The 8,188-nt window shown below is 45.0% G+C and overlaps 1 non-coding gene across 1 annotated transcript; it reads left to right on the top strand.

Moving 5' to 3' along the window:
* The first annotated feature begins 7,128 nt into the window (after positions 1 to 7,128).
* Positions 7,129 to 7,236, top strand: LOC112088706. The gene has a single exon (XR_002900651.1). It is a non-coding gene; the product is annotated as a small nucleolar RNA R71 (small nucleolar RNA).
* The last annotated feature ends 952 nt before the right edge of the window (positions 7,237 to 8,188 follow it).

The raw sequence follows: 8,188 nt of genomic DNA on the forward strand, positions 1-8,188 counted from the left end.
CCACTGCATAATCACTAGCATCGATCATCACCTCAAAAGGAAGTTCCCAATCTGGTGGCTGGACAATAGGAGCGCTGACTAGAGCTCCTTTGATAGCATGAAATGCCTCCAAACATGCATCATCAAACTCGAATTTCACATCCTTGCACAGCAGCTGCGTCAGTGGTCTGGCAATCTTCGAGAAATCTTTGATGAAGCGTTTGTAAAAACCTGCATGGCCCAGAAAACTGCGAACCCCCTTGACTGATGTTGGTGGCTGCAGACTCATCATCACCTCGATCTTTTCCCTGTCCACCTCGATCCCTTTCTCTGAGATTTTGTGTCCCAGCACGATCCCATCTCTCACCATGAAATGGCATTTCTCCCAGTTAAGCACCAGATGCTTCTCCTCACACCGCTGCAAGACCCTGCACAGATTAGACAAACAGACATAAAAGGAGCTTCCATAGACAGAAAAATCGTCCATGAAAACTTCCATTATGTCTTCAATCAGGTCAGTGAAAATCGACATCATGCAGCGTTGGAATGTTGCTGGAGCATTACACAAGCCAAATGGCATTCTGCGATATGCAAAGGTGCCATAAGGACATGTGAATGTCGTCTTCTCCTGGTCGTCCGGGTGGATTGGGATCTGAAAGAAACCTGAATAACCATCTAAGAAACAGTAGTAAGGATGGTTAGCCAAGCGTTCAAGCATCTGATCGATAAATGGTAAAGGAAAATGATCTTTGCGAGTTGCAGCATTCAATTTCCTGTAATCTATGCACATTCGATGCCCAGTAACAGTTCTAGTTGGTATCAATTCATTCCTATCATATTTTATCACAGTGATGCCACATTTCTTAGGAACTACATGAACCGGACTAACCCAATTACTATCTGAAATCACATAGATCACACCAGCTTCTAGAAGTTTCATTCTCTCTTTCTTTACAATATCTTGTAGATTCGGGTTTAACCTCCTCTGATGTTCTACAGAAGTCATTGATTCATCTTCTAGATGTATTCTATGCATGCAAAGATCAGGAGAAATCCCTGGAATGTCATTTAGTGAATATCGTAGAGCTTTCCTATACTTTCTAAGTTCACAAAGAAGCAAGGCAATCTCTACATTGTTCAATTCAGAGTTCACTATCACAGGGTATGTCGAATTGGGTCCTAGAAACGCGTACCTGAGCCCCACAGGAAGGGGTTTGAGCTCAAGCTTCGGAGCTCTCAATTCGCTCCAAGGTCCATCAATCAAGCCGTCGGGAGCAGGTGCTCCAGGATTCGGAGCAGGTGCTCCATCGGCTTTTTCTGCAGGTGAGCTCTCCTTGCCTTCTAAACTCATGTACGCCACCAGTCTTTGCATCCTCGTGCTTGCATTCAGCATCTTTGCAAATCCATCAGCTTCCTCACTCAAATACCCATGTTCTCCTTCGGCTTTTGTGAGTGCAACTTCCAAAGGATCAATGGCTAAAACCTCTTCAGCAACCTCTTCAGCAATGTCTGAACCATCATCTATGACAAATGTCTGTCCGTCCAGCATTGGTTTCTTGAGGAGTTTATTCATCTCAAATCGCACCACCATATCTCCCAGCTGGAGATGTATCACTCCTCCTTTCACATCTATGATTGCACCAGCTGTGCATAAGAAGGATCGACCCAATATCAAAGGATCCTTGGGTTCTTCATCAACCTCCAGAACCACAAAATCTGCTGGAATGAGTGTATCACCTATCTGAACATCCAGATCCTCGTGTATACCAACAGGGAATTTGGTTAATCTATCAGCGAATACCAGCGAGATTTTCGTCGGTTTGAATCTGGTGTAACCCAATCGCTTGGCTACAGAGTAAGGCGTCAGATTCACACTTGAACCAAGATCGCAGAGAGACCTTGCAAACAGCACATTCCCAATCCTGACTGAGAGAACAAACCTTCCTGGATCACTTCTCTTCTTCAGCACTTTGTTCTGAAGCATAGCACTGCACTCCTTCGAAACCATCATGACACTCTCTTCCTCAACAGCTTTCCCAGACACTAACCCCTTCATATATCTTTTAAGGGCTGGTATCATCTGAAAAGCATCAACTAGAGGGAGTTTTACAGTCAAATCCTTCAGCATCTCCCTGCACTTTGCCTCCTCTAAGTCCTTGCGAGACTTCTTTGGTGGAACTGGGTAAGGTATCTTAGGCGTGTAAACTCTTGCAGGAATGTTTGCTGGAGCAGGTGGCTGGAGCAGGTGCTCCCTCGTTGGCTCAGGGTGCTCCATCGTCAAATCTACGTCTGGAGCAGGTGCTCCCGATTTTAGAGCAGGTGCTCCGATGGGGAAAGAGTGCTCCTTCGTCTTTTTTACATCATGAGCTGGTTCCTCTTCTTGGAGCAGGTGCTCCACGTCCTTTTCCTTCCTCACAGAGCTTTTTGGTGCAGCATGTAGAGTCTTCCCACTTCTCAGCTCAATAGCATTCACAAACTCATTCCTGGGGTTTTCATCTTTTCCAGGGAGAATTCCAGGTGATCTCTTCACAGCTTCTGCAGTCTGAGCTACCTGAACATCCAACTTCTTCACATGAGTCCACACTGCTTCATACTTGCCATTCAAATCATTGTACATGGTGTCACTTTGGCATTAATCTCCATGGAAGACTTTTGCTGATTAACCAGCAGCTGTTGCATCAAGTTTTTCAACTCATCTTGCGAGTTATTTGAGGAACTCGAAGAAGGCTGCAGACTTGTGAATGGCAACTTCTGCTGATTTCCACCTTGCAACCGATTCTGATTGGTGATGAACTGCTTTCCTTGGAAGTTGCTGGAGAAGTTCTTCTGAAATCCTGACTGATTCTGCACTCCTTGCTGCGGATAGACCTGATCCTGAGGGTTCTCAACATTGTTGCTTCTGTAGGATAAATTCGGGTGGCTTTTGAAGTTGTTGAAGCTGCGATTCTGCACATACCCTTGTCCATTCACGAAATTTACCTCCATCTGATCATTATTCTCTGCATCTACAAACTCTTGAGCAAGAGGTGCATCACCAACCTCATCAGCAAAATGCACAGATCTCTGGTTCTCTCTCAACAGCAGATTCACCTTTGCTGTAAGCTCATCGATCTTGCTCAACTCCACACTATGAACTGCTTTGCTAGACCTGTCATACTCTTGGGATTTGTTGCTGGAGCTTGCAGCTAAGTTCTCAATCAACTCATAAGCAACTTATGAAGATTCCATCAGCTTCACATCTTATGAAGATTCCATCAGAGCAATGCCTGTATAAATAAGGCTCATCCCAAAAGTAGTGCTTCACATCCTTCAGAAACTTCTTCTTTTTGTTTCCCACAAAACCTGCAGGTTCCTGCTCTGCAGCAAGGTAATTTGCAATCTCTCCAAACCATGGGAAACCAGAATGCCGATCTATGTCAACTTGGTTGCAAAAACTCGTCAGAGCAGGTGCTCCGGTGGGGAGCAGGTGCTCGTCGAACCCAGAAACATCTATGTCGTAAACTTGTTCATCAGGAAGGCTGTCATTTAGTGGAATGTCATCATCTATCTTCAGCCTCGACAAGTGGTCTGCAACACCATTATCAATCCCTTTTTTGTCTTTAATCTCCAAATCAAACTCCTGCAGCAAAATGATCCATCGAAGGAGCCTTGGCTTGGCATCCTTTTTCGTCAACAGGTATTTCAGAGCTGCATGGTCTGTGTGAACAACAACTTTTGACCCAACAAGGTAGGACCTGAACTTCTCAAAAACATAAACCACTGCAAGAAGCTCCTTTTCGGTTGTGGCATATCTGCACTGAGCTTCGTCGAGTGTTCGGCTGGCATAATAGATGACATGGAGCCTCTTTTCTTTCCTCTGTCCCAGCACTGCGCCCACTGCATAATCACTAGCATCGATCATCACCTCAAAAGGAAGTTCCCAATCTGGTGGCTGGACAATAGGAGCGCTGACTAGAGCTCCTTTGATAGCATGAAATGCCTCCAAACATGCATCATCAAACTCGAATTTCACATCCTTGCACAGCAGCTGCGTCAGTGGTCTGGCAATCTTCGAGAAATCTTTGATGAAGCGTCTGTAAAAACCTGCATGGCCCAGAAAACTGCGAACCCCCTTGACTGATGTTGGTGGCTGCAGACTCATCATCACCTCGATCTTTGCCCTGCCCACCTCGATCCCTTTCTCTGAGATTTTGTGTCCCAGCACGATCCCATCTCTCACCATGAAATGGCATTTCTCCCAGTTAAGCACCAGATGCTTCTCCTCACACCGCTGCAAGACCCTGCACAGATTAGACAAACAGACATGAAAGGAGCTTCCATAGACAGAAAAATCGTCCATGAAAACTTCCATTATGTCTTCAATCAGGTCAGTGAAAATCGACATCATGCAGCGTTGGAATGTTGCTGGAGCATTACACAAGCCAAATGGCATTCTGCGATATGCAAAGGTGCCATAAGGACATGTGAATGTCGTCTTCTCCTGGTCGTCCGGGTGGATTGGGATCTGAAAGAAACCTGAATAACCATCTAAGAAACAGTAGTAAGGATGGTTAGCCAAGCGTTCAAGTATCTGATCGATAAATGGTAAAGGAAAATGATCTTTGCGAGTTGCAGCATTCAATTTCCTGTAATCTATGCACATTCGATGCCCAGTAACAGTTCTAGTTGGTATCAATTCATTCCTATCATATTTTATCACAGTGATGCCACATTTCTTAGGAACTACATGAACCGGACTAACCCAATTACTATCTGAAATCACATAGATCACACCAGCTTCTAGAAGTTTCATTATCTTTTTCTTTACAATATCTTGTAGATTCGGGTTTAACTTCCTCTGATGTTCTACAAAAGTCATTGATTCATCTTCTAGATGTATTCTATGCATGCAAAGATCAGGAGAAATCCCTGGAATGTCATTTAGTGAATATCGTAGAGCTTTCCTATACTTTCTAAGTTCACAACGAAGCAAGGCAATCTCTACATTGTTCAATTCAGAGTTCACTATCACATGGTATGTCGAATTGGGTCCTAGAAACGCGTACCTGAGCCCCACAGGAAGGGGTTTGAGCTCAAGATTCGGAGCTCTCAATTCGCTCCAAGGTCCATCAATCAAGCCTTCGGGAGCAGGTGCTCCAGGATTCGGAGCAGGTGCTCCATTGGCTTTTTCTGCAGGTGAGCTCTCCTTGCCTTCTAAACTCATGTACGCCACCAGTCTTTGCATCCTCGTGCTTGCATTCAGCATCTTTGCAAATCCATCAGCTTCCTCACTCAAATACCCATGTTCTCCTTCGGCTTTTGTGAGTGCAACTTCCAAAGGATCAATGGCTAAAACCTCTTCAGCAACCTCTTCAGCAATGTCTGAACCATCATCTATGACAAATGTCTGTCCGTCCAGCATTGGTTTCTTGAGGAGTTTATTCATCTCAAATCGCACCACCATATCTCCCAGCTGGAGATCTATCACTCCTCCTTTCACATCTATGATTGCACCAGCTGTGCATAAGAAGGATCGACCCAATATCAAAGGATCCTTGGGTTCTTCATCAACCTCCAGAACCACAAAATCTGCTGGAATGAGTGTATCACCTATCTGAACATGCAGATCCTCAAGTATACCAACAGGGAATTTGGTTAATCTATCAGCGAATACCAGCGAGATTTTCGTCGGTTTGAATCTGGTGTAACCCAATCGCTTGGCTACAGAGTAAGGCGTCAGATTCACACTTGAACCCAGATCGCAGAGAGACCTTGCAAACAGCACACTCCCAATCCTGACTGAGAGAACAAACCTTCCTGGATCACTTCTCTTCTTCAGCACTTTGTTCTGAAGCATAGCACTGCACTCCTTCGAAACCATCATGACACTCTCTTCCTCAACAGCTTTCCCAGACACTAGCCCCTTCATGTATCTTTTAAGGGCTGGTATCATCTGAAAAGCATCAACTAGAGGGAGTTTTACAGTCAAATCCTTCAGCATCTCCCTGCACTTTGCCTCCTCTAAGTCCTTGCGAGACTTCTTTGGTGGAACTGGGTAAGGTATCTTAGGCGTGTAAACTCTTGCAGGAATGTTTGCTGGAGCAGGTGGCTGGAGCAGGTGCTCCCTCGTTGGCTCAGGGTGCTCCATCGTCAAATCTACGTCTGGAGCAGGTGCTCTCGATTTTAGAGCAGGTGCTCCGATGGGGAAAGAGTGCTCCTTCGTCTTTTTTACATCATGAGCTGGTTCCTCTTCTTGGAGCAGGTGCTCCACGTCCTTTTCCTTCCTCACAGAGCTTGTTGGTGCAGCATGTAGAGTCGACCCACTTCTCAGCTCAATAGCATTCACAAACTCATTCCTGGGGTTTTCACCTTTTCCGGGGAGAGTTCCAGGTGATCTCTTCACAGCTTCTGCAGTCTGAGCTACCTGAACATCTAACTTCTTCACATGAGTCCACACTGCTTCATACTTGCCATTCAAATCATTGTACATGGTGTCACTTTGGCATTAATCTCCATGGAAGACTTTTGCTGATTAACCAGCAGCTGTTGCATCAAGTTTTTCAACTCATCTTGCGAGTTATTTGAGGAACTCGAAGAAGGCTGCAGACTTGTGAATGGCAACTTCTGCTGATTTCCACCTTGCAACCGATTCTGATTGGTGATGAACTGCTTTCCTTGGAAGTTGCTGGAGAAGTTCTTCTGAAATCCTGACTGATTCTGCACTCCTTGCTGCGGATAGACCTGATCCTGAGGGTTCTCAACATTGTTGCTTCTGTAGGATAAATTCGGGTGGCTTTTGAAGTTGTTGAAGCTGCGATTCTGCACATACCCTTGTCCATTCACGAAATTTACCTCCATCTGATCATTATTCTCTGCATCTACAAACTCTTGAGCAAGAGGTGCATCACCAACCTCATCAGCAAAATGCACAGATCTCTGGTTCTCTCTCAACAACAGATTCACCTTTGCTGTAAGCTCATCGATCTTGCTCAACTCCACACTATGAACTGCTTTGCTAGACCTGTCATACTCTTGGGATTTGTTGCTGGAGCTTGCAGCTAAGTTTTCAATCAACTCATAAGCAAATCGCCGTTGCTAGCTGCATTCAAAGCATTCCTGTAATCCCAGTTGACACCATCATAAAAGGTTGACAGAATCTGCTCATCAGAGAACACATGGTGAGGGCACTCTCTTTGGTACTCCTTGTACCTCTCCCAAGCTTCGCAGAAGGCTTCACCAGGTTGCTGTTTAAACGACGAGATCTTGTTCTTCAGAGCTGCAGTTTTGGCCTTAGTGTAGAAATGGTCCAAAAATGCTGATCTGCACTCTTCCCATGTAGTCAATGACCCAGGTGGTAATGACTTCAGCCAGCGCAAAGCTTTGTCCGCAAGTGAGAATGGAAAAAACTTGCACTTCAAGAAATCGGCTGGTATCCCATTTGATCCAGTCATGCTGCAAATCTCCTCAAAATTCTCGATGTGGTCCATCGGAATCTCAGCAGGAAGCCCATGAAAGAGGTGCTGCTTCACCAATGAGATCAGCTGAGGTTTGATCTCAAAGTCTTGCCTCTGAATGGTTGGAGGAGCAATCGCAGCCCTGTTGTGATAGTAAGCATGCGGATTGTCCTTGTCTCCAATAGCAGGCTGTGGCTGCTCCCTGTCTTGCTGCACCTTTTGCAGCTGCTCCAATTGCTGTCGAAGCTGTTGTAGCTCGACAGCCATGTTTTCATTGTTGCCTTGATCGCCCATGTTAGCTTGAATAGGCCTTTGACGTCTGTTATCTCGCTCGACTCTTGCTAGCTCGGTGTTCGACAAAGAAACAAGATCGGTGCAGTTGCTCCTTGTGGATATGTTTGACATACACCTGAAACACACGCAAACAAGAGAACAAGAGAGAAAAATTAGTAAAGCCTTAGTCTGAATTTCAAACCAAAAATCAAAGGTAACGAATTGGTCCCCGTCGCAACGGCGCCAAAATTTGATTCACACTGGATGTACTCCTAGTTTCTACTGCAATAGAACAGTGATGTAGTTGTAATATAAAGGATTCGGAATCCAGAGGACCAGTGTTACTCTATGACTTTGCGAGGATTGAATTAAAGCTAAGACGAAAGATGGTTTGTTGCGAAAACTAAAAAGTAAACAGAATGGCAAACAACGATTTAAATTCAAATTAAAACAAGCACTAGACCAAAGCAATTCGCAGGAATTTCAGAGATAAGAACCAGATG

Source organism: Eutrema salsugineum, unplaced genomic scaffold, assembly GCF_000478725.1.
Source record: "Eutrema salsugineum unplaced genomic scaffold, Eutsalg1_0 scaffold_14, whole genome shotgun sequence".
NCBI classification, from domain to species: domain Eukaryota; kingdom Viridiplantae; phylum Streptophyta; class Magnoliopsida; order Brassicales; family Brassicaceae; genus Eutrema; species Eutrema salsugineum.